Consider the following 25859-nt stretch of genomic DNA (forward strand, 5'->3'; position numbering starts at 1 on the left):
GTAAATATGAATAAACTTGTTAAATTAAGAGCCTCGCCAAAAAGTTATTATCATTTCAAGTTAAAGTGTACTATTAGCTAGCTAGCTAACATTAGCTGGCTGGCTAGCTAGCTAACATTACGTGTATGATCTGTGTAGTAATATGTAGTAATATTATAATTAGCCATTTGCATTGCTAATTATAGCCTAATGTTAGCAAGCTAACATTTAACTTGGTTGGTTAGCTTCCTACTGATTCATGCAGGGTAGTAACGTTATGAGTTGGGATTATGGTTCATTGTTTAGCTAGCTAGCTAGCTACATGTCTAAAAAACTCTACTATGAAAGTAACTATTTCAATAGAATGTTTATGATGTTACTGCGACAACTGTCGATAGACGTAGCAGAATAACTGACAAATTGACTAGCGCTCAACACCCATTGAATATGGCCGGTGTCAGTAAACGTTGGCAAAAAAAATGTCATTAAATTGCAGCAGAGTTGCAGTCACCAACGCTCTGCATAAAAACAGCCTAACCAACTCTGATAGGGAGAGTAAAATGGTCAGTGAGCTGTTCTCTCATTTGTGTCTGGAAATAGCTAGCAAGCTAGCCAACGTTAGCCAGTTAGCTTGGGTGCTTGACTGCTGTTGTTAGGTCAGAATGCCCAGGTAAACCCTACTCCTTTGCCAGAGCGTCCAGTGTGTGGTCTGAACGCTCCGAGAGCGAAACACTCTGAATTTATGAACGGCCAATCTGACAACACTCTGAATTTAAGAACGCCCAGAGCACACTCTGGCACTCCAGATTAAATTCACGAACACACCTGTAATGTAAACCAACCTTGCTACATAAGACTGAATTGACCTGGTCGGTCACATATACACATGATCAACCACAGCTAATGAAGTGACTGAAACCAGTTTTGGAATGGATGTCCAGTAATAAACGGGTCCTGAACATCTCTAAAACAAGGAACATTGCATTTGGTACAAATCATTCCCTAAATTCTAGACCTCAGCTGAATCTGGTAATGAATGGTGTGACTGTTGAACAAATTGAGGAGACTAAATTACTTGGCTTACATCAGATTGTAAACTGTCAATGTCAAAACAAATAGATTCAATGGTTGGAAAGATAGGGAGAGGTCTGTTGGTAATAAAGATTCTCTGCTTTTTTGACACCACTCTCCACAAAGCAAGTACTGCAGGCTCTAGTTTTATCTTATTGTGATTAAAGAAACACCTAGTTAAGTGGCAGCTGGCCCAGAACAGACAATGTGAGCCAGTGCCGGGTCTTTCTTAGCTAAGAGTTGAGGAAAGACTGACTGTGTTACTTTTTGTTTTTATAAGAAACAATGTGTTGGAAATTCCTAATTGTTTGCATAGTTAACTTACACACAGCACTGACAAACACACTTACCCCACCAGACATGCCACCAGGGGTCTTTTTACAGTCCCCAGGTCCAGAACAAATTCAAGGAAATGTACAGTCTTATTCAGGACCATGGAACATCCTTCCTTTTTATATAGCACAAGTGAACAGCAAACCTGGTTTCAGGAAACAGATAAAGCAACACCTCATGACACAACGCCTCTCCCCCATATAACCTACTTGTTGTGTGTATGTACTGACATGTATGTATGCTTAACTGATAGATGCACCCACACTCGATGCACACACACTGCATGTTAATGGTTTTAAATGTATGTAAATTGAAATGTCTTTTGTCTGTAATGTATTTTAAATTATATGTTGGACCACAGTAAGACTAGCTGTCGTGATTGGCTTTATGGTGAAATCGCTGAGCGGTTTCCTTCCTATCCAGCAACTGAGTTAGGAAGGATGCCTGTATCTTTGTAGTGACTGGGTGTATTGATACACCATCCAAAGTGTAACTAATAACTTTACCATGCTCAAAGGGATATTTAGTGACTGCTTTTCCAATAGTTGCCCTTCTTTGCAAGGCTTTTGTGGTTGAATCTATGTTTTAAATTCACTGCTCCACTGGGGGACTTTAAAGATAATCGCATGTGTGGGGTACAGAGATGAGGTAGTCCTAAAAAATCCTGTTAAACACTATTATTGCACACTGTGTGCTTAACAAGTCACATAATAAGTTGCATGGACCCACTCTGTGTGCAATAGTGTTTAACATTATTTTTTACGACTACCTCATCTCTGTACCCCACACATACAATTATCTGTAAGGTCCTCCAGTTGAGCAGTGAATTTAAAAAACAGTTTCAATCACAAATGCATTGCAAAGAAGGGCACCTATTGGTAGATTGGATAAACTTTGAAAAGGTATAGTGAAAGTATAGTGAGGTTATAAATGACACAATGGATGGTATGTCAATACACCTAGAGACAACAAAGATACAGGCGTCCTTCCTAACTCAGTTGCCGGATAGGAAGGAAACTGCTCAGGGATTTCACCATAAAGCCAATGGTGACTTTAAAACAGTTAGAGTTTAATGGCTGTGATAGGAGAAAACTGAGGATGGATCAACAACATTGTAGTCAACAATGTTCAACAAAAATGTACCGAATACAAAGTATTATGTTTGGTGCAAATCCAACAACACATTACTAAGTACCCTCTTCATATATTCAAGCATGGCGGTTGCTGAATCATGTTATGGGTATGTTTGTCATTTGCAAAGACTAAGGAGTTCTCCCAATTAGGTTGTTTTCCCAACACACTGGGAGATAAATTCACCTTTCAGCAGGACAATAACCTAAAACACAAGGTCAAACATACACTGGAGTTGCTAACCAAGACTACATTGAACATTACCCTGTAAGACTCACATCTGTAATCCCTGCCAAAGATGATTCTAACATGTATTGATTTGGAGGTATAAATACTTGTGTAAATTAGATTTCTGTATTTTATTTTCAATACATTTGCAATTGTGCTTGAGGCTATTTGATAGCAGCCTTTTGAGCCGAAAGTGTGGAGATTAAATTTCTCTCCTTCAAAACCGCTCCGACAGACATTGTGTGATTGGCTCTTCTGTAGTGAATTGCTAGAACGCGATATCCCATAGTGAGACATCTCACTCATTCTCAGAGAACCGGAGTAACCTTGAGTTTCTTTACACTTTGACTTCCCTTAGGGGAGACTTCATTAGGTTTCCATTGGGGTGTGTGGATGTGGTGGTGAGAGGACAGCGGTCGAGTGGAAGTGTAGAGGGATGTTGTTGTTGAAAAGAAAGTGATGATACAAAACAGAGTAAAAAATGGCACAGCCAAAGAGAGAAAGGTGCAGATGCAGAGCCTTCACAAAGTATTCATACCACTTGACTTATTCCAAATTTTGTTGTTACAGCCTGAATTCAAAATGGATTAAATATTTTGTTTCTCACCCATCTACACACAATACCCCATAATGACAAAGTGAAAACATATTTTTGGACATTTTTGCAAATGTATTGAAAATTAAATACAGAAATATCTAATTTACATAAATATTAATGTATGTGTTTAACACCAGTCCCCTATTGGCACATCATTAGTCAAAGTAGAAATGGCAACATTAATATCAAGCCTTTTAAGGCCCTGCTTGCAAATAAAGCACAATTATTCTGACTACATTGCCTTTTTAACAGAACACTAGGGAAAGTGTAGTAATCTGTTGGGTTATGACCAAATCCTTGCCAGTGCAAAATAAATTAAGTTATATGAAAGATAAGTTATAGACAAGAAATACAGTGTACAGTATATATGATACGTTATAGAGAAGATGCGTTATATACATTAGGTAACACAAACTTAAAGATGGCATGTTTTCACATCTTCCTAAAGACCACGGTGGATGCTGCTGATGCACAGCAGAAGAAGCAGGGGGAAGCATTGGGATAGTGCTGAATTTACATGTCCCTAGAAGACTCAGAACCCTTCCTTAGCAAGTTGCAGGACGAGATTTACTGTTGCATTATTAAGTAAGACACTTCAAACGGCCAATTGATCATTGAGGTTTCAAATATAATCTCAAAATCTGATGACTACTTTGGGTTGCTTTAGATTTGCTAATTAGGATTATCGATCCCATGTCATAATGTCACAGTTTAAGATGATGAAATCTCATAATCTACTAAGAGTGCAATGTGTGCAACCTCACAACTTTCATGAAGGGTACTTCTAAAGTCTTTTTCCCCCCTTAACTCTTTCTCTGATTAATGTATTTCAATGGGAGGAGTGGAAACTATGAGAGAAAAAATACTCTCATGATTGGATAACCTTATGTTATTTATTCTTTAAAGAGATTATGTGTTGCTGGTCACTGTAGAAGTCTGAGGTTCAAAATGATTGCTCCCTCCTTACTCCAGTGCCAAGTGAGTGACAGAGCAGTGACAGGATACAAATGTGAACCCTCATCACACTGGGCATCCACATAAAAATCTCGCAACCCCTCGGGCGCACTTTGAATTGCTAATTCAGTTGTGATGAGGCTGACGGGAACATGTTTTGAGGGAGAATCATGGGTTATATGAGCCTTCCTGCCTCACTTTACAAAGTCATTCATTTAGTATGTTTTTCACTTCCCCACTGCTCCCATAGAGAATGGACAGTCAACTATTTTCAACAACATTGATCAGCCAGTGTGAAGCCAGGCCTAGGATATTAGAGGGAAAATGGTCAGTTAGGGCTGGAGAAATGGCTTACTGTAGGGAGACTGATTGACTTCCCTCAGGGGAGACTTCATTAGGTTTCCATTGGGGTGTGTGGATGTGGTGGTTTTACAGGCTGATGAGAGGACAGCAGTAGAGTGTAAGTGTAGAGGGATGTTCTTGTTGAAAAGAAAGTGATGATACAAAAGAGAGTAACAAAGGGCACAGGCAAAGAGGGAAAGGTGTAGATGCAGAGCCTTCACAAAGTATTCATACCCCTTGACTTATTCCACATTTAGTTGTGTTACACCCTGAATTCAAAATGGATTTTAAAATAAATTCTCACCCATCTACACACAATACCCCATAATGACAAAGTAAAAACATGTTTTTAGACATTCTTGCAAATGTATTGAAAATTAAATACAGAAATATCTAATTTACATCAATATTCATATTCTTAATTCAATACTTTGCAGAATCACCTTTAGCAGTGATTACAGCTGTGAGTCTTTTTGGGTAAGTCTCTAAGAGCTTTCCACACCTAGATTGTACAACATTTGTCCATTATTATTTTCAAAAATGTTCAAGCTCTTTCAAATTGGTTGTTGATCATTGCTAGACAACCATTTTCAGGTCTTGCCATTGATTTTCAAGTAGATTTAAGTCAAACTGTAACTTGGCTGCTAAGGAACATTGGCTGCTAAGGAACTGCCATATTGGTAAGCAACGCCTGTGTAGATTTGGCCAAGTGTTTTGGGATACTGTCCTGCTGAAAGGTGAATTCTTCTCCCAGTGTCTGGTGAAAACAGACTGAACCAGGTTTTCCTCTAGGTTTTAGCCTGTGATTAGCTCCATTCCGTTGATTTTTTATCTAAAAAAAACTCCCCAGTCCTTAATGATTATAAGCATACCCATAACATGATGCACCAATTTGGTGTATGCACCAATTTGTAAGTCGCTCTGGATAAGAGCGTCTGCTAAATGACTTAAATGTAAATGTAAATGTAAATGATGCAGCCACCACTATGCTTGAAAATATGGAGAGTGTTGGATTGGATTTGCCACAAATATAGCACTTTGTATTCGGGACAAAAAGTGAATTGCTTTGCCACATTGTTTGCAGTATAACTTTACTGCCTTGTTGCAAAGAGGATGCATGTTTTGGAATATATTTATTCTGTACAAGCTTCCTTATTTTCATTCTGTCAATTAGGTTAGTATTGTGCTTTAAACAGTTACAGAGTTTAATGGCTGTGATAGGAGAAAACGGAGGATTTTAATGTGGAAACGGAGGATTCAAAATGTGGACAAAGTCAAAATGCTTGCGCAAGTCGTGTCACTTTTCTTCAACACACCTCTTTCAAAAACTTCTTTTAATGTCTCACTATGGGACATCGCGTGCTAGCGATTCACTACGGAAGAACCAATCACACAACGTCTGTCACTGACAGACCGATCCAGTGCCGAATGAGGTGAGCCCCTCCCTCCTCATAAGCCGCCACTCACCAACTCTCTTCCTTGCGAAGAGCACTACGCTGCTTGAAGCTCTCCTCAGCATGACTTGATCCATGTCTTCCTGCTTAACTGTTCTCAGGTGAACTGTAAGTTTAACGTGGCCGAACGTACTTTCTCAGCTCTTGTCTTTTTGTGTTGAACAACTGACCGAAAGGAAAATTTCAGCTTCCATTAGAATTTATTTTCTACTCTTAAAACCTCTTGGAACTACCGCTCCCGGATCCGGGAGAATTGTCATCAACTGACACTAATTAGCATAATGCAATGGACAAAAAATATTACTAGAAAATATTCATATTCATGAAATCACAAGTGACATATATTGAAACACAGCTTAGCCTTTTGTTAATCACCCTGTCATCTCAGATTTTGAAATTATGCTTTACAGCCAAAGCAAGACAAGCATTTGTGTAAGTTTATCGATAGCATAGCATTATGCCTAGCTAGCAGCAGGCAACCTGGTCACGAAAATCAGAAAAGCAATCAAATTAAATCGTTTACCTTTGATGAGCTTCAGATGTTTTCACTCACGAGACTCCCAGTTAGACAGCAAATGTTCCTTTTTTCCATAAAGATTATTTTTTTGTAGCCGAAATAGCTCCGTAAGTTCTTCACGTTTGGCTGAGAATTTGACCGGAAATTGCCGTCACTACAACGGTGGAAAATATTCCAAATTTGCTCCATAATATCGACAGAAACATGGCAAACGTTGTTTATTAACAATCCTCAAGGTGTTTTTCAAATATCTATTCGATAATATATCAACCGGGACAGCTGTATTTTCAATAAGACCGGGAGGAAAAATAGCTACCTCTGTCTATTACGCAAGAGAGAGCCCTCAGCCGGACACTTACGCAATGTAGTCGTTTACGCTCATTTTTCAACATAAAGGTGTGAAACTACGTCAAAATGCTGTAGACACCTTGGGGAATACGTAGAAAAGGGAATCTGGTTGATATCCTATTTACTGCTCAATAGGGACGCATCGGAACGCAGAGCTTTCAAAACATGAGTCACTTCTTGATTGGATTTTTCTCAGGCTTTCGCCTGCAATATCAGTTCTGTTATACTCACAGACAATATTTTTACAGTTTTGGAAACTTTAGAGTGTTTCCTATCCTAAGCTGTCAATTATATGCATATTCTAGCATCTTGTCCTGACAAAATAGCCTGTTTACTTTGGGGACGTTATTTTTCCAAAAATGAAAATAGTGCCCCCTAGTTTCAAGAGGTTGTCTCTGGGGGTAGTTCTCGTCACATGGCTAGCTGTCCAGACTTGGTTAGCTAATGCTGTAAAGCCTAAGCTAACTCAGCTCGCTCCCTACTTGCCCAGATGGTAGCATAAGCATTGCTAACTAACTCAGAAGGAGTTCCCTACCTGCCCAGATGGTAGTATTGCCAGCTCCCTTGTTTAGTACAACCTCATTCATGCGTTTGAGTTGCTAGACTGACTGGTTTAAATTCTCTGCATTATGGTCTTGGGAGATTTTGAAGACAAATACCCACACACTTTACTTCGGCTAGTACTGTGCTAGCTATAACAAACTTAGCCCACAACCTGGTTGCTAGCTAACACCTACACTAGCCCCATGGTCATAATGTTTATAAATAGTGCCAATTTCAGTGAACCGTTAGCCGCGTGGCATGTAATAAGCTAGCTGAAGCCTGTCATTGCAAATGTTCTGCAGGCACTACTGGGTATAAAGACATCATTTTTCCCACAAATTAGGGATGTAAGAAGGGTAACAGTGGCTTGACCGAGGCTCAACGTGACTCCCAGTTTCAACAAATTATGGCCACTGCTCCACCGTCTGAGGGCCAACTAGGTAATGTATTCAAACCCCCTCTTGCTTGCGCTGGCGGCTTGATGATGCTGGGAAGCCAGCTGCTACTGGCCCTTCCACCTCATTTAGTACATTTAATGGTCACTCGTTTTGTTGGCTAAACCGACCGGTTACAGCTCAATGTGCTATGGTCAAAAGAGACCGAAGAAACAAAGCTATTTACACAGTTTTCTTCTACACACGTGGTGTGAGCTATAGCTAGGCTATTATCCCACTCGGTGAAAACTAGCTAGATAACACAAAAGCCTCAAGGCTAAGTGTCGACTAGGACATGCATAACCCAGTTAGCTATACTTTTCTCCTGGAGCCATTATGGGCTCATGTACCCCATGGGAAACAAACATGCTCAGCCAGCTCTCATACGAGTCCTGTGAGTTTTGTAAGGTTTTAACAAGTAGCAGCCCGGGCTAGCTTAAGTTATGCTATTAGCCCTCACGACAAACGCTACTTAGCTAACCATGGTCTAGGGATTACTGGCTTAGCTCTCGTATTTAGTTCACCTAGCATTAAGTTGCTTTGTGCCTACTAACGGAATCAGTCACACCATGCGGTGATCTGAGCCATGAGACGGCCTATGACAGGCTAACTCATACAGCAAGGCTAACTGTACCACTGCTAACCTAGGCGAAATGCTCATGCAGTCACGGACACATATTTTGCAGATATTATTGCAGGTGCAGTGAAATGCTTATGTTTATATATCCAGTAATACCTAACAATATACACAAATACCAAAAAACAATGAAGAAATTAATTAAGAAATAGCAGAATGATTCATGTCTGAGTCGGCAATATAAATATATATATATATGTACAGTGCCTTCAGAAAGTACATTTTGTTTTATTTGTGTGCAATAATAGTGTTTAACATGATTTTTTAATGACAACCTAATCTCTGTACAACACATATACAATTATCTGTAAGGTCCCTCAGTCCAGTAGAGAATTTCAAACACAGATTCAACCACGAAGACCAGGGAGGTTTTCAAATACCTCGCAAAGAAGGGCAGCTATTGGTAGAAGGATGACAAAAAAAGAAGACATTGAATATCCCTATGAGTATATTGAAGTTATAAATTACACAATGGATGGTGTATCAATAAACCTAGACAATACACAGTTACAGGCATCCTTCCTAAATCTGTTGCTGGAGAGGAGGGAAACTGTTCAGAGATTTCTGAGGATGGATCAACAACATTGTAATTACTCCACAATACTAACCTAAATGACAGAGTGAAAATTACAAAAAAAAAATATTCCAAGACATGCATCCTGTTTGCAATAAGGCACTAAAATAAAACTGCAAATAATGTGACAAAGAAATTTACTTCATGTCCCAAATACAAAGTGTTAAGTTTGGGGCAAATCCAAGACATGCTGAGTACCACTCTTGTTATTTTCAAGCATGGTGGTGGCTGCATCATGATATGGGTATGCTTGTCATCGGCAAGGACTGGGGAGTTTTTTAAATAAAAAGAAGGAAAACCTGGTTTTGTCTGCTTTCCATCAGACACTGGGAGAGAAATTCACATTTCAGCAGGACAATGACCTAAAACACAAGGTCAATATGTACACTGGAGTTACTTACCAAGACGACATTGAATGTTGCTGAGTGGCCTAGTTACAGTTTTGACTGAAATAGGCTTGAAAATCTATTGCAAGACTTGAAAATGGCTGTCTCACAATGAGCATCAACCAATTTAGCAGATCTTGAAGAATTTGTAAAGCACTTAGAGACTTACCCAGAAAGACTCACAGCTGTAATCTCTGCCAAAGTTGATTCTAACATGTATTGAATACTTACACTACCAGTCAAAAGTTTGAACACACCTATTCATTCAAGGGTTTTTCTTTATTTTCACTATTTTCTACAATGTAGAATAATAGTGAATCAAATCAACAACAAAAAAATATTTGTCACATGCACAACAATGCTTTAAGAAGGTAAGAAAAAATAATATATACGTGTAAAGTAAAAAATAGCAAAGTAAAAAATAGAAATTAAAATTAATTCAACAGCAGCAGTAAAATAACAAGCAAGGCTTTATACAGGGGGTACCATTACAGAGTCAATGTGCGGGGGCACCGTTTAGTTGAGGTAATTGAGGTAATATGTGTATGTTGGTAGAGTTAAAGTGACTATGCATAGATGATAAACCGAGAGTGACAGCAGCGTTAAAGAGTGGTCTGGGTAGCCCTTTGATTAGCTGTTCAGGAGTCTTATGGCTTTGGGGTAAAAGCTGTTAAGAAGCCTTTTGGACCTCGACTTGGCGCTCCGGTACCGCTTGCCGTGCGGTAGCAGATAGAACAGTCTATGACTAGGGTGGCTGGAGTCTTTGACAATTTTTAGGGCCTTCCTCTGACACCGCCTGATATAGAGAACCTGGATGGCAGGAAGCTTTGCCCCCGTGATGTATTGGGTCATACGCACTACCCTCTGTAGTGCCTCGCGGTGGGAGGCCGAGCAGTTGCCATAACAGGCAGTGATGCAACCAGGATGCTCTCGATGGTGCAGCTGTAGAACCTTTTGAGGATCTGAGGAGCCATGACAAATCTTTTCAGTCTCCTGAGGGGGAATATTCTTTGTCGTGCCCTCTTCACCACTGTCTTAGAAGACACATGGAATCATGTAATAACCAAAAAAGTGTAAAACAAATAAAAAAAATAATTAAGATTTTAGATTCTTCAAAGTAGCCACCCTTTGGCTTGATGACAGCTTTGTACACTCTTGGCATTCTCTCAACCAGCTTCATGAGGTTGTCGCCTGGAATGCATTTCAATTAACTGGTGTGCCTTGTTAAATGTTAATATGTGGAATTTCTTTCCTTCCTAATGCTTTTGAGCCAATCAGTTGTGTTGTGACAAGGTAGGGGTGCTATACAGAAGACTAATACTATTTGGTATTTTAAATGTTGCATCATTCCATTACGTCATTAGTTTACCGTTCTTTCCTCTGTCATGTTTGTGTGGTTGTTTCTGAGGATCACGAGCAATAGTGGATCATATTAGGCTAACGTATTACAAGTTGTCATCACAGTTCTATGATGAGTGAGGATTATTAGGTTACATTTATAGGACTACTATTCAATCCCTATTGTACACTTTTCTCACCTTCCAATATTTCATGGATTGAGCATCTGAATATGGCAACTTTCAGGAAGAATCAGACCACTGTATTTTGTATTCAGCAATATATTTTGTGCATAACGGCTCTGTATTTACATGGCTTTCTTTCATTGATCCCTAATATTCTGAACCGTTCTCTCCATATATTCTAGTGAGTCTGTCGAGAAAATTAAAGGTACACCAAATTTAAAGGGTTGGCTATGAATAAATGTACTGAAAGCCCTAAACCTCACGAGAAAATCTGTCTTCCAGCAAGTGGTAGGGTTTTCAACAGTTTTATTTATTTTTTATTTTATTTCACCTTTATTTAACCAGGTAGGCTAGTTGAGAACAAGTTATCATTTGCAACTGCGACCTGGCCAAGATAAAGCGTAGCAATTCGACACATACAACAACACAGAGTTACACATGGAATAAACAAAACATACAGTCAATAATACAGTAGAACAAAAGAAAACAAAAAGTCTATATACAGTGAGTACCAATGAGGTAAGTTAAGGAAATAAATAGGCCATGGTGGCGAAGTAATTACAATATAGCAATTAAACACTGGAATGGTAGATCGGCAGAAGATGAATGTGCAGGTAGAGATACTGTGGTGCAAAGGAGCAAAATAAATAAATACCAGTATGGGGATGAGGTAGGTAGATAGATGGTCTGTTTACAGATAGGCTAAGTACAGGTGCAGTGATCTGTAAACTGCTCTGGCAGCTGGTGCTTAAAGCTAGTGAGGGAGATGTGAGTCTCCAGCTTCAGAGATTTTTGCAGTTCGTTCCAGTCATGGGCAGCAGAGAACTGGAAGGAAAGACGACCAAAGGAGGAATTGGCTTTGGGGGTGACGAGTGAGATATACCTGCTGGAGCGCGTGCTACGAGTGGGTGCTGCTATGGTGACCAGTGAGCTGAGATAAGGCGGGGCTTTATCTAGCAGAGACTTGTAGATAACCTGGAGCCAGTGGGTTTGGCGACGAGTATGAAGCGAGGGCCAACCAACGAGAGCGTACAGGTCGCAATGGTGGGTAGTGTATGAGGCTTTGGTGACAAAACGGATGGCACTGTGATAGACTGCATTCAGTTTGTTGAGTAGAGTGTTGGAGGCTATTTTATAGATGACATCACCGAAGTCGAGGATCGGTAGGATGGTCAGTTTTACGAGGGTATGTTTGGCAGCATGAGTGAAGGATGCTTTGTTGCGATATAGGAAGCCGATTCTAGATGTAATTTTGGATTGGAGATGCTTAATGTGAGTCTGGAAGGAGAGTTTACAGTCTAACCAGACACCCAGTTATTTGTAGTTGTCCACGTATTTTAAGTCAGAGCCGTCCAGAGTTGTGATGCTGGACGGGCGAGCAGGTGCGGGCAGCGATCGATTGAAGAGCATGCATTTAGTTTTACTTGCGTTTAAGAGCAGTTTGAGGCCACGGAAGGAGAGTTGTATGGCATTGAAGCTCGTCTGGAGGTTAGTTAACACAGTGTCCAAGGAGGGGCCAGAAGTATACAGAATGGTGTCGTCTGTGTAGAGGTGGATCAGAGAATCACCAGCAGCAAGAGCAACATCATTGATGTATACAGAAAAGAGAGTCAGCCCGAGAATTGAACCCTGTGGCACACCCATAGAGACTGTCAGAGGTCCAGACAACAGGCCCTCCGATTTGACACACTGAACTCTATCAGAGAAGTAGTTGGTAAACCAAGCGAGGCAATCATTTGAGAAACCAAGGCTGTCAAGTCTGCCAATAAGAATGTTGTGATTGACAGAATCGAAAGCCTTGCACAGTAATGTCTCTTATCGATGGTGGTTATGATGTCGATTAGAACCTTGAGTGTGGCTGAGGTGCACCCATGACCAGCTCTGAAACCAGATTGCATAGCGGAGAAGGTATGGTGGGATTCGAAATGGTCAGTAATCTGTTTGTTAACTTGGCTTTCGAAGACCTTAGAAAGACAGGGTAGGATAGATATAGGTCTGTAGCAGTTTGGGTCTAGAGTGTCACCCCCTTTGAAGAGGGGGATGACCACGTCAGCTTTCCAATCTTTGGGAATCTCAGACGATACGAAAGAAAAGTTGAACAGGCTAGTAATAGGGGTTGCAACAATTTCGGGAGATCATTTTAGAAAGAGAGGGCCCAGATTGTCTAGCCCGGCTGATTTGTAAGGGTCCAGATTTTGCAGCTCTTTCAGAACATCGGCTATCTGGATTTGGGTAAAGGAGAAATGGTGGGGGCTTTGGCGGGTTGCTGTGGAGGGTGCCGGGCAGTTGACCGGGGTAGGGGCAGCCATGTGGAAAGCATGGCCAGCCGTAGAGAAATGCTTATTGAAATTCTCAATTATAGTGGATTTATCGGTGGTGACAATGTTTCCTAGCCTCAGAGCAGTGGGCAGCTGGGAGGAGGTGCTCTTATTCTCCATGGACTTTACAGTGTCCCAGAACTTTTTTGAGTTAGTACTACAGGATGCAAATTTCTGTTTGAAAAAGCTTGCCTTAGCTTTTCTAACTGCCTGTGTATATTTGTTCGTAACTTCCCTGAAAAGTTGCATATCACAGGGGCTATTTGATGCTAATGCAGAAGGATGTTTTTGTGCTGGTCAAGGGCAGACAGGTCTGGCGTGAACCAAGGACTATATTTATTCCTAGTTCTAAATTATTTGAGAGAGGCATGCTTATTTAAGATGGTGAGGAAGGCACTTTTAAAGAATAGCCAGGCATCATCCCATGACGGGATGAGGTCAATGTCATTCCAGGATACCCCGGCCAGGTCGATTAAAAAGGCCTGCTCGCAGAAGTGTTTCAGGGAGCGTTTGACAGTGATGAGGGGTGGTCTTTTGATCGCAGACCCATTACGGATGCAGGCAATGAGGCAGTGATCCCTGAGATCTTGATTGAAAACAGCAGAGGTGTATTTGGAGGGCGAATTAGTTAGGATGACATCTATGAGGGTGCCCGTGTTTACTGATTTGGGGTTGTACCAGGTAGGTTCATTGATCATTTGTGTGAGATTGAGGGCATCAAGCTTAGTTTGTAGGATGGCCGGGGTGTTAAGCATGTCTCAGTTTAGGTCACCTAGTAGCACGAGCTCAGAAGATAGATGGGGGGCAATTAGTTCACATATAGTATCGAGGGCACAGCTGGGGGCAGAGGGAGGTCTATAGCAAGCGGCAACAGTGAGAGACTTGTTTCTGGAAAGGTGAATCTTTAGAAGTAGGAGCTCAAATTGTTTTGGTACAGACTTAGCCTGCAGAGTTCTGTATTACTTTCTATCTTTGCAGTATATTGCAACACCTCCTCCTTTGGCAGTTCTATCTTGGCAGAAAACGTTTTAGTTAGCAATGGAGATTTCAGGGTTTTTGGTGGTTTTCCTAAGCCAGGATTCAGACACGGCTAAGACATCTGGGTTGGCAGTGTGCTAAAGCAGTGAGTAAAACAAACTTAGGGAGTAGGCTTCTAATGTTAACATGCATGAAACCAAGGCTTTTACATTTACAGAAGTCAACAAATGAGAGCACCTGGGGGGTGGGAGTGGAGCTAGGCACTGCAGTACGTGGATTAACCTCCACATCACCAGAGGAACAGAGGAGAAGTAGGATAAGGGTACAGCTAAAGACTATACGAACTGGCCGTCTAGCACGTTCAGAACAGAGTAAAAGGAGCAGATTTCTGGGCACGATAGCATAGATTCAAGGCATAGTGTACAGACAAAGGTAAGGTAGGATGTGAGTACATTGGAGGTAAACCTAGGCATTGAGTAATGAAGAGAGAGATATAGTCTCTAGAGATGTTTAAACCAGGTGATGTCATCGCATATGTAGGAGGTGGAACAACATGGTTGGTTAAGGCATATTGAGCAGGGCTAGAGGCTCTACAGTGAAATAAGACAGTAATCACTAACCAGGACAGTAATGGACAAGGCATATTGATATTAGAAAGAGGCATGCGTAGCCAAGTGAACATATGGGTTCAGTGAGTGGTTGGGCTGGTTGGGGACACGGCGATTCAGACAGTTAGCAGGCTAACAAGCTAACAGGTAGTAGGCCAGAGCTAAACAAGCTAGCAGCTAGTAGACCAGGGCAAGCTAGCAGTTAGCAGGCCGGGTTAGCAAGCAAGCAGTTAGCATGGGCTAGCAGTTAGTAGACCAGGGCAAGTTAGCAGTTAGCAGACCGGGTTAGCAAGCAAGCAGTTAGCAAGGGCTAGCAGTTAGCAGACCAGGGACCAGCAGTTTAGCAGTTAGCAGACCGGGTTAGCAAGCAAGCAGATACCAGGGGCTAGAAAGTTAGCCTTTGGGTTGGGGACGTCGCAATGGGGGTAAGTCTGTTTTTGTTTAATTAAATTAGTTCAGTAATGCACAAGGGAATCTTGACTGCAAAGCCATTTATGCACCTGCAAAATTTAAGTCTGAAAACGAACTACTGAGTGGTGTGTACGAAAGGTGTACATTTTCCGAGTCGGAATCGGGCCCCAAAGGTGCAAACATTTAGTATGCATGGAAAGGGTCTACAAATTGCTATTTTCTTCACATAGCCCACGCGCTCTTCTCCCGACAGGCAACACTACCAGCCAGCTACAGCTGCCAGTAGGAGGCAAGACACTTTTTTCAGCATTAAGACATTGGCATGTTTACTCCCTGTCACCACCAATATATATTAATTCATTTTTGTTATTTAAGATACATTGGATGCCATTTGAAAGGTTGTGGAAAAGTACTGTAAATGATGGTGTGTGCAAAGTATATCAGAAAAGGAGGGCCAGTCCTGGTCACCTGAATCCACTGGTGAGGACAAATCAAATCCAGTCAAATGAAATGTTATTGTCATGTACTTGCAGGCTTCTCACACAGTGCAATGGTGACAAAAGTGACATAGTAATCAAATATGTAACACAGGAAAGCAATGAAATAAGTCACAATGTAAATATATAACATAGTAATAAAAATACAAAATAAACTAAATCATGTACAAGAGGCATGCAGATAAGATCAAATAAAATAAGATTTACACTGAACATAAATATAAACAGAACATAGAGCCAAATATATTGATAAAAGTCACCTTCTCTGAGAGAGATTTACATGGTTATCAAAACATAATGGCAGGGTAAGCCATTATTTTAAGTGTTTTTGAAATTTATGGTGGAATAATGATTGGAACCATTTCCCTGTTTGACCACTAGGTTTAATGGGTACTATGACACCTCCACTGTGGGACTCTATGTAGGTTGTACTAAGCGAAGGAGCTGAAAATGCTACCTTCTGGGCAGGTAACATAAACTCCCTCACTTTTGTACATCGCCTTGGTCTGTACAATTTACCTTATTTTAGCGCCCAAAAACGTAATACTTCCAGATCAACTGTAATGTCAATACCATTGTAAAGCACAATTTCTCCCCTTTCCAACAGAATTCATGTCGAGAACTCCATGCTGCCCGTTTCTGCATAATTCAACAAGGCAATGAGCTCCGTCTGGTCTTTTAAAAAATGATGGGTGGGGAAGCGAAACTAATTTACATTTACATTTAAGTCATTTAGCAGACGCTCTTATCCAGAGCGACTTACAAATTGGTGCATACACCTTATGACATCCAGTGGAACAGCCACTTGCATCTAAATATTTTTTTGGGGGGGTGAGAAGGATTACTTACCCTTACTTACCCTATCCTAGGTATTCCTTGAAGAGGTGGGGTTTCAGGTGTCTCCGGAAGGTGGTGATTGACTCCGCTGTCCTGGCGTCGTGAGGAGTTTGTTCCACCACTGGGGGCCAGAGCAGCGAACAGTTTTGACTGGGCTGAGCGGGAACTGTACTTCCTCAGTGGTAGGGAGGCGAGCAGGCCAGAGGTGGATGAACGCAGTGCCCTTGTTTGGGTGTAGGGCCTGATCAGAGCCTGGAGGTACTGAGGTGCCGTTCCCCTCACAGCTCCGTAGGCAAGCACCATGGTCTTGTAGCGGATGCGAGCTTCAACTGGAAGCCAGTGGAGAGAGCGGAGGAGCAGGGTGACGTGAGAGAACTTGGGAAGGTTGAACACCAGACGGGCTGCAGCGTTCTGGATGAGTTGTAGGGGTTTAATGGCACAGGCAGGGAGCCCAGCCAACAGCGAGTTGCAGTAATCCAGACGGGAGATGACAAGTGCCTGGATTAGGACCTGCGCCACTTCCTGTGTGAGGCAGGGTCGTACTCTCGCCACGCCACCTGGTAGGAGCGACCTGTCAGGTAGGACGCAATCCAAGCGTGGGCCGCGCCGGAGATGCCCAACTCGGAGAGGGTGGAGAGGAGGATCTGATGGTTCACAGTATCGAAGGCAGCCGATAGGTCTAGAAGGATGAGAGCAGAGGAGAGAGAGTTAGCTTTAGCAGTGCGGAGCGCCTCCGTGATACAGAGAAGAGCAGTCTCAGTTGAATGACTAGTCTTGAAACCTGACTGATTTGGATCAAGAAGGTCATTCTGAGAGAGATAGCGGTAGAGCTGGCCAAGGACGGCACGCTCAAGAGTTTTGGAGAGAAAAGAGAGAAGGGATACTGGTCTGTAGTTGTTGACATCGGAGGGATCGAGTGTAGGTTTTTCAGAAGGGGTGCAACTCTCGCTCTCTTGAAGACGGGAGGGACGTAGCCAGCGGTCAGGGATGAGTTGATGAGCGAGGTGAGGTAAGGGAGAAGGTCTCCGGAAATGGTCTGGAGAAGAGAGGAGGGGATAGGGTCAAGCGGGCAGGTTGTTGGGCGGCCGGCCGTCACAAGACGCGAGATTTCATCTGGAGAGAGAGGGAGAAAGAGGTCAGAGCATAGGGTAGGGCAGTGTGAGCAGAACCAGCGGTGTCGTTTGACTTAGCAAACGAGGATCGGATGTCATCGACCTTCTTTTCAAAATGGTTGACGAAGTCATCTGCAGAGAGGGAGGAGGGGGGAGGATTCAGGAGGGAGGAGAAGGTGGCAAAGAGCTTCCTAGGGTTAGAGGCAGATGCTTGGAATTTAGAATGGTAGAAAGTGGCTTTAGCAGCAGAGACAGAGGAGGAAAATGTAGAGAGGAGGGAGTGAAAGGATGCCAGGTCCGCAGGGAGGCGAGTTTTCCTCCATTTCCGCTCGGCTGCCCGGGAGCCCTGTTCTGTGAGCTCGCAAGGAGTCGTCGAGCCACGGAGCGGGAGGGGAGGACCGAGCCGGCCTGGAGGATAGGGGACATAGGGAGTCAAAGGATGCAGTAAGGGAGGAGAGGAGGGTTGAGGAGGCAGAATCAGGAGATAGGTTGGAGAAAGTTTGAGCAGAGGGAAGAGATGATAGGATGGAAGAGGAGAGAGTAGCGGGGGAGAGAGAGCGAAGGTTGGGACGGCGCGATACCATCCGAGTAGGGGCAGTGTGGGAAGTGTTGGATGAGAGCGAGAGGGAAAAGGATACAAGGTAGTGGTCGGAGACTTGGAGGAGTTGCAATGAGGTTAGTGGAAGAACAGCATCTAGTAAAGATGAGGTCGAGCGTATTGCCTGCCTTGTGAGTAGGGGGAAGGTGAGAGGGTGAGGTCAAAAGAGGAGAGGAGTGGAAAGAAGGAGGCAGAGAGGAATGAGTCAAAGGTAGACGTGGGGAGGTTAAAGTCGCCCAGAACTGTGAGAGGTGAGCCGTCCTCAGGAAAGGAGCTTATCAAGGCATCAAGCTCATTGATGAACTCTCCGAGGGAACCTGGAGGGCGATAAATGATAAGGATGTTAAGCTTGAAAGGGCTGGTAACTGTGACAGCATGGAATTCAAAGGAGGCGATAGACAGATGGGTAAGGGGAGAAAGAGAGAAAGACCACTTGGGAGAGATGAGGATCCCGGTGCCACCACCCCGCCGACCAGAAGCTCTCGGGGTGTGCGAGAACACGTGGGCGGACGAGGAGAGAGCAGTAGGAGTAGCAGTGTTATCTGTGGTGATCCATGTTTCCGTCAGTGCCAAGAAGTCAAGGGACTGGAGGGAGGCATAGGCTGAGATGAACTCTGCCTTGTTGGCCGCAGATCGGCAGTTCCAGAGGCTACCGGAGACCTGGAACTCCACGTGGGTCGTGCGCGCTGGGACCACCAGATTAGGTGGTCGCGGCCACGCGGTGTGGAGCGTTTGTATGGTCTGTGCAGAGAGGAGAGAACAGGGATAGACAGACACATAGTTGACAGGCTACAGAAAAGGCTACGCTAATGCAAGGAGATTGGAATGACAAGTGGACTACACGTCTCGAATGTTCAGAAAGTTAAGCTTACGTAGCAAGAGTCTTATTGACTAAAATGATTAAAATGATACAGTACTGCTAAAGTAGGCTAGCTGGCAGTGGCTGCGTTGTTGACACTACACTAATCAAGTCGTTCCGTTGAGTGTAATAGTTTCTACAGTGCTGCTAATCGGGGCTAGCTGGCTAGCTAGCAGTGTTGTTTACGTTACGTTGCGTTAAAAGAACGACAATAGCTGGCTAGCTAACCTAGGAAATCGCTCTAGACTACACAATTATCTTTGAAACAAAGACGGCTATGTAGCTAGCTACGATCAAACAAATCAAACCGTTGTACTGTTAATGAAATGAAATGAAAATGTGATACTAACTGTGGAGCGAAGCGGAATGCGACCGGGTTGTTGTTGGCTAGCTGTTAGCTGTTAGCTGTTGGCTAGCTAGCAGAGTCTCCTACGTTAAGGACGACAAATAGCTGGCTAGCGAACCTCAGTGAATTAAGATAATCACTCCAAGGCTACACACACTAAACTACACAATTATCTTGGAAACAAAGACAGCTATGTAGCTAGCTAACACTAGACTAATCAAGTCGTACAGTTGAGTGAATAGCACTACAGTGATGCTAATCTGTGTGCGTTAGCTAGCGCTTGCTAGCTCCTGGGCGAATAGCAGTGAAGGCTACGTTAGGGCGACGAAATACGATAATTATGCAATTATCTCTGATACAAGGACGGCTATGTAGCTAGCTAAGAAGAATTGCTAAGATTAGACAAATCAACCGTTGTACTATAATGAAATGTAATGAAAAAGTGGTAGTGAGTGGTAGTGGTAGTGAGAAGGAGAGGAGACTTTATCGCCTCTAAAATTTAAATAAAACACTATAAAGAGTTTATATAATGTGTCATTACATACCTACTTGAAGGTTTGTGTCGAAGTTGAATTGTGTTTTTAGGGCGGTGCTAAAGTGATCTTCAGAAGTAAACAGCGGCTTTGAGAATCATGATGGCCTGCAGTGAAGATGCCAAAAATGACTAGGTATCCCCCCCTTACCCTCATCACTGTCCATTTCTTGTTTTTAAACTATGAGAGAAGTGGTGGAGAGAGATTGTAAGACAGAAATAGTTGCTTTATGCGTGCTGTACGCTACGGCATGACACGTCACGATGTAACAGAGGATCAGTTTTTTCAACTTTTCTCCAATACCATAGAGCCATGTCGATCAACGCTTGAATAGAAACGTAGTTCACACCCCAGATTTTGAAGTCAACACAGTCGCCACAGTCCCATTAGTTTTCTTTGCAGTCTCATTTAAATGTCGCGTTTGCGCACATTTGTACGGAATGGCGTGAGTTTACGTCAGGGAGCTAGCTGAGTTGGTTTTGCAGAGTTAGCTATCCAAGTCTCGATAGCTAGCCATGTGACGATAACTACAACCGAAGTCTTGGAGTAGAAAATTAATTCTACTCTAAGCTGAAACTTTCCTTTCAGTCAGTTGTTGAACACTAAAAGACGAAAGCTGAGGAACTACATTTGGCTGCTTTAACCTTGCGGTTCGCCTGAGAACAGTTAACCAGGGAGACAGGGATCAAGTCGTGCTGAGGAGAGCTTCAAGGAGCGTAGTGCTCTTAGCAAGGAAGAGGGTGGGGCGAGTGGCACCTTATAAGGAGGGAGCGGCTCAGCTCATGCGCCTCTGGACCTGTATGTCTCTGACACGTTGTGTGATTGGTTTTTCCCTCGTGAATCGCTAGAACGTGATATCCCATAGTGAGACATCGAAACAAGTTTTGAAAGAGAACACCACAGGTGCTGTGATTTCATGTTCAAAATAAGAGTGGGTGCTAAGTAAATCTAACAGGGGACTTTTGGCCATTATCCAGTTTAAATGCCTTATTTTTTTATTAGTCTTGCACTCCCTTTGTTACAGTAAGAATTCTATACACTTATGTAAGGCACTGTTTATCACTATTTTATCAAAATAACACTGCGTGTTTTATTCCGGCATCATATCATGTAGCTCTCTACATCACCAATAATGTTGTCTGCTTATTGTGGTCATCACATTTGTTAAACACCAGCTTTATAATATGATGGCAGCTTATTGTAGTGGGAGACTTCTATTAAGTTCAATGAGGATCATGTCAACCAAGTTGGTATTTATACGCTGTTTGTCTGTCCCTGACCGTAATTATGTAAATGTAGTGTTAATCCCCCAGAATTTCCGGCATTGTGGATCTGAATTAGGGTCATCAAGAGGTTAATGATGGTCGGAATTGTCTGGGTGGTTATCAGCATACACTGATAACTTCTAGGAGCCACATTGGCTTTGTCTGCTGCTGTAACTGCACTATGTAATTAGTGTTTGTACACTGTGTGCATATGATTAGCTCTCTGTGGCCCTGGCCACCTTTTGTGTGTGTGTCAAGTGCATATTTTCTTTCTCTTGCGAAGGTATAAGACCTTGTTAAGAATAGACACACACAAAATATAATGCCACAGCATGAGACAAATGTTTAGTTATTGTAAACCTGACAGCCATGAATGATACATTCATGTGGCAATTCTTAGACATTTTTTTTGTCAGAGCTTCATAATACAATTTCATGAAATGTATCGCTGTTATTTTCTATTAAAAGTTGCCTGATCTTTTGTTGATTTCGAATCAATGATACCTTGGGTGGCCACTTACACTACATGTTCAGTGAGAAAACAGGGCTCTGCTTTGGCACATTTTCTTGTAGAGTTGAACATTGAAGGAAATTACTCAGATCGATGCAGGCAATAACCAGATCAAACTGATTTAACAGTGTTCTGGATCATTCCACTCTCTATGGTATGTGATTTGTAAAATACATAGGCCTACATCTAATTAATAGTATGTTTTTATATAATTGGAATAATAAGGAACACTTCATATTGTTGGTCAACATTTTTTGTCATACGTATTTGTAAAACACTTTTTTAAGTTCCTTACCAGGGCAACTACAATGAACAAAATATAAATGCAACATGTAAAGTGTTGGTCCCATGTTTCATGAGCTGAAATAAAAGATCCCAGAAATGTTCCATACGCACAAAGAGCTTATTTCTCTCAAATTTTGTGCACAACTTTGTTTACATAACTGTTAGTGAGCATTTCTCCTTTACCAGGATAATCCATCCACCTGACAGGTGTTGCATATCAAGAAGCTGATTATACACCATGATCATTACACAGGTGCACCTTGTGCTGGGTAGAACAAAAGGCCACTCTTAAATGTGCAGTTATGTCACACTACAGTGAGCTTTGAGGGAGTGTGCAATTGGCATGCTGACTGCAGGAGTCCACCAGAGCTGTTGCTAAGAGAATTGAATGTTCATATCGCTACCACAAGCCGGGAATCTGGCGGTACGTCCAACCGGCTTAACAAGGGGTGAAGTAAGTATAGCCAGTTATAATTGTGACAGTTTAGCAGATTATAAATGGCTACATGGCTAAGAGAAAAGGGATATAACATATAATGTTTACTGGAAACTCACTCTACATCCTTCGATGAAGTTGCGTGGAAAAAGGAATGGGGTGGTGAAATAATTTTCTGTTATGGACAAAGGAACTCAAAGGGTGTGATGATATTATTTAACAAAAATGTTGATCTGAATGTGCAAATTGTCAGGAATGATTCGCAAGGAAGGTGGATCCTTTTGAATATGAAAGTGGACGAAAAAGAGATTTGACTCATTGATCTATATGGTCCAAATCAGGATGAGCCAGACATTTATACCAATTTATTGAACTTACAGGCAATAAATAATCTAATCATTATGGTAGGAGACTATAACATACTCTACAAACTATCATCACCGTGCCCTTAAGGAAATCACAAATATCATGGACACATTAGAAATAGTGGATATTTGGAGACTAAAAAACCCAGACCTAGTGAGATATACATTGAGGAGACTTAATCAAACTAGTCGATTAGACTACTTTCTTTCTCTTTCTCTCTTGCATAAAATGTTTTAAAAAGTTTTAATAGGAGACAGAATGTGATCGGATCATCTAATTGCCATTCACATAACTCTTATAGATTTTCCACGTGGACAGGGATATTGGAAATTTAATCAAAGTTTACTGGAGGACAATTTATTTTTAACTAAGACAAAATGATTTATAGCTGAATTTTTCCAGTATAATATAGGTTCAGCAAATCCCCTTATTGTTTGGGATACCTTTAAATGTACCTTCAGGGGTCATTCAATTCAATATTCATCAATAATTTTAAACATTTACATTACATTTAAGTCATTTAGCAGACGCTCTTATCCAGAGCGACTTACAAATTGGTGCATTCACCTTATGACATCCAGTGGAACAGCCACTTTACAATAGTGCATCTAAATCTTTTAAGGGGGGTGAGAAGGAGTACTTTATCCTATCCTAGGTATTCCTTAAAGAGGTGGGGTTTCAGGTGTCTCCGGAAGGTGGTGATTGACTCCGCTGTCCTGGCGTCGTGGGGAGTTTGTTCCACCATTGGGGGCCAGAGCAGCGAACAGTTTTGACTGGGCTGAGCGGGAACTGTACTTCCTCAGTGGTAGGGAGGCGAGCAGGCCAGAGGTGGATGAACGCAGTGCCCTTGTTTGGGTGTAGGGCCTGATCAGAGCCTGGAGGTACTGAGGTGCCGTTCCCCTCACAGCTCCGTAGGCAAGCACCATGGTCTTGTAGCGGATGCGAGCTTCAACTGGAAGCCAGTGGAGAGAGCGGAGGAGCAGGGTGACGTGAGAGAACTTGGGAAGGTTGAACACCAGACGGGCTGCAGCGTTCTGGATGAGTTGTAGGGGTTTAATGGCACAGGCAGGAGCCCAGCCAACAGCGAGTTGCAGTAATCCAGACGGGAGATGACAAGTGCCTGGATTAGGACCTGCGCCGCTTCCTGTGTGAGGCAGGGTCGTACTCTGCGGATGTTGTAGAGCATGAACCTACAGGAACGGGCCACCGCCTTGATGTTAGTTGAGAACGACAGGGTGTTGTCCAGGATCACGCCAAGGTTCTTAGCGCTCTGGGAGGAGGACACAATGGAGTTGTCAACCGTGATGGCGAGATCATGGAACGGGCAGTCCTTCCCGGGAGGAAGAGCAGCTCCGTCTTGCCGAGGTTCAGCTTGAGGTGGTGATCCGTCATCCACACTGATATGTCTGCCAGACATGCAGAGATGTGATTCGCCACCTGGTCATCAGAAGGGGGAAAGGAGAAGATTAATTGTGTGTCGTCTGCATAGCAATGATAGGAGAGACCATGTGAGGTTATGACAGAGCCAAGTGACTTGGTGTCTGGCGAGAATAGGAGAGGGCCTAGAACCGAGCCCTGGGGGACACCAGTGGTGAGAGCGCGTGGTGAGGAGACAGATTCTCGCCACGCCACCTGGTAGGAGCGACCTGTCAGGTAGGATGCAATCCAAGCGTGGGCCGCGCCGGAGATGCCCAACTCGGAGAGGGTGGAGAGGAGGATCTGATGGTTCACAGTATCGAAGGCAGCCGATAGGTCTAGAAGGATGAGAGCAGAGGAGAGAGAGTTAGCTTTAGCAGTGCGGAGCGCCTCCGTGATACAGAGAAGAGCAGTCTCAGTTGAATGACTAGTCTTGAAACCTGACTGATTTGGATCAAGAAGGTCATTCTGAGAGAGATAGCGGGAGAGCTGGCCAAGGACGGCACGTTCAAGAGCTTTGGAGAGAAAAGAAAGAAGGGATACTGGTCTGTAATTGATGACATCGGAGGGATCGAGTGTAGGTTTTTTCAGAAGGGGTGCAACTCTCGCTCTCTTGAAGACGGAAGGGACGTAGCCAGCGGTCAGGGATGAGTTGATGAGTGAGGTGAGGTAAGGGAGAAGGTCTCCGGAAATGGTCTGGAGAAGAGAGGAGGGGATAGGGTCAAGCGGGCAGGTTGTTGGGCGGCCAGCCATCACAAGACGCGAGATTTCATCTGGAGAGAGAGGGAGAAAGAGGTCAGAGCACAGGGTAGGGCAGTGTGAGCAGAACCAGCGGTGTCGTTTGACTTAGCAAACGAGGATCGGATGTCATCGACCTTCTTTTCAAAATGGTTGACGAAGTCATCTGCAGAGAGGGAGGAGGGGGGAGGGGAGGAGGATTCAGGAGGGAGGAGAAGGTGGCAAAGAGCTTCCTAGGGTTAGAGGCAGATGCTTGGAATTTAGAGTGGTAGAAAGTGGCTTTAGCAGCAGAGACAGAGGAGGAAAATGTAGAGAGGAGGGAGTGAAAGGATGCCAGGTCCGCAGGGAGGCGAGTTTTCCTCCATTTCCGCTCGGCTGCCCGGAGCCTTGTTCTGTGAGCTCGCAATGAGTCGTCGAGCCACGGAGCGGGAGGGAGGACCGAGCCGGCCTGGAGGATAGGGGACATAGAGAGTCAAAGGATGCAGAAAGGCAGGAAAGGAGGGTTGAGGAGGCAGAATCAGGAGATAGGTTGGAGAAGGTTTGAGCAGAGGGAAGAGATGATAGGATGGAAGAGGAGAGAGTAGCGGGGGAGAGAGAGCGAAGGTTGGGACGGCGCGATACCATCCGAGTAGGGGCAGTGTGTGAAGTGTTGGATGAGAGCGAGAGGGAAAAGGATACAAGGTAGTGGTCGGA

General features: G+C 43.2%; 1 protein-coding gene across 2 annotated transcripts in view; it reads left to right on the top strand.

The window, feature by feature from the left end:
• The window catches only part of LOC118385960 (acid-sensing ion channel 4-A-like), a 159753-nt gene that overhangs the window by 47746 nt on the left and 86148 nt on the right, over positions 1–25859 (top strand). The gene's annotated exons all lie outside the window — the stretch shown is intronic.

Source organism: Oncorhynchus keta, chromosome 7 (genome assembly GCF_023373465.1).
Source record: "Oncorhynchus keta strain PuntledgeMale-10-30-2019 chromosome 7, Oket_V2, whole genome shotgun sequence".
In the NCBI taxonomy this organism is placed as follows: domain Eukaryota; kingdom Metazoa; phylum Chordata; class Actinopteri; order Salmoniformes; family Salmonidae; genus Oncorhynchus; species Oncorhynchus keta.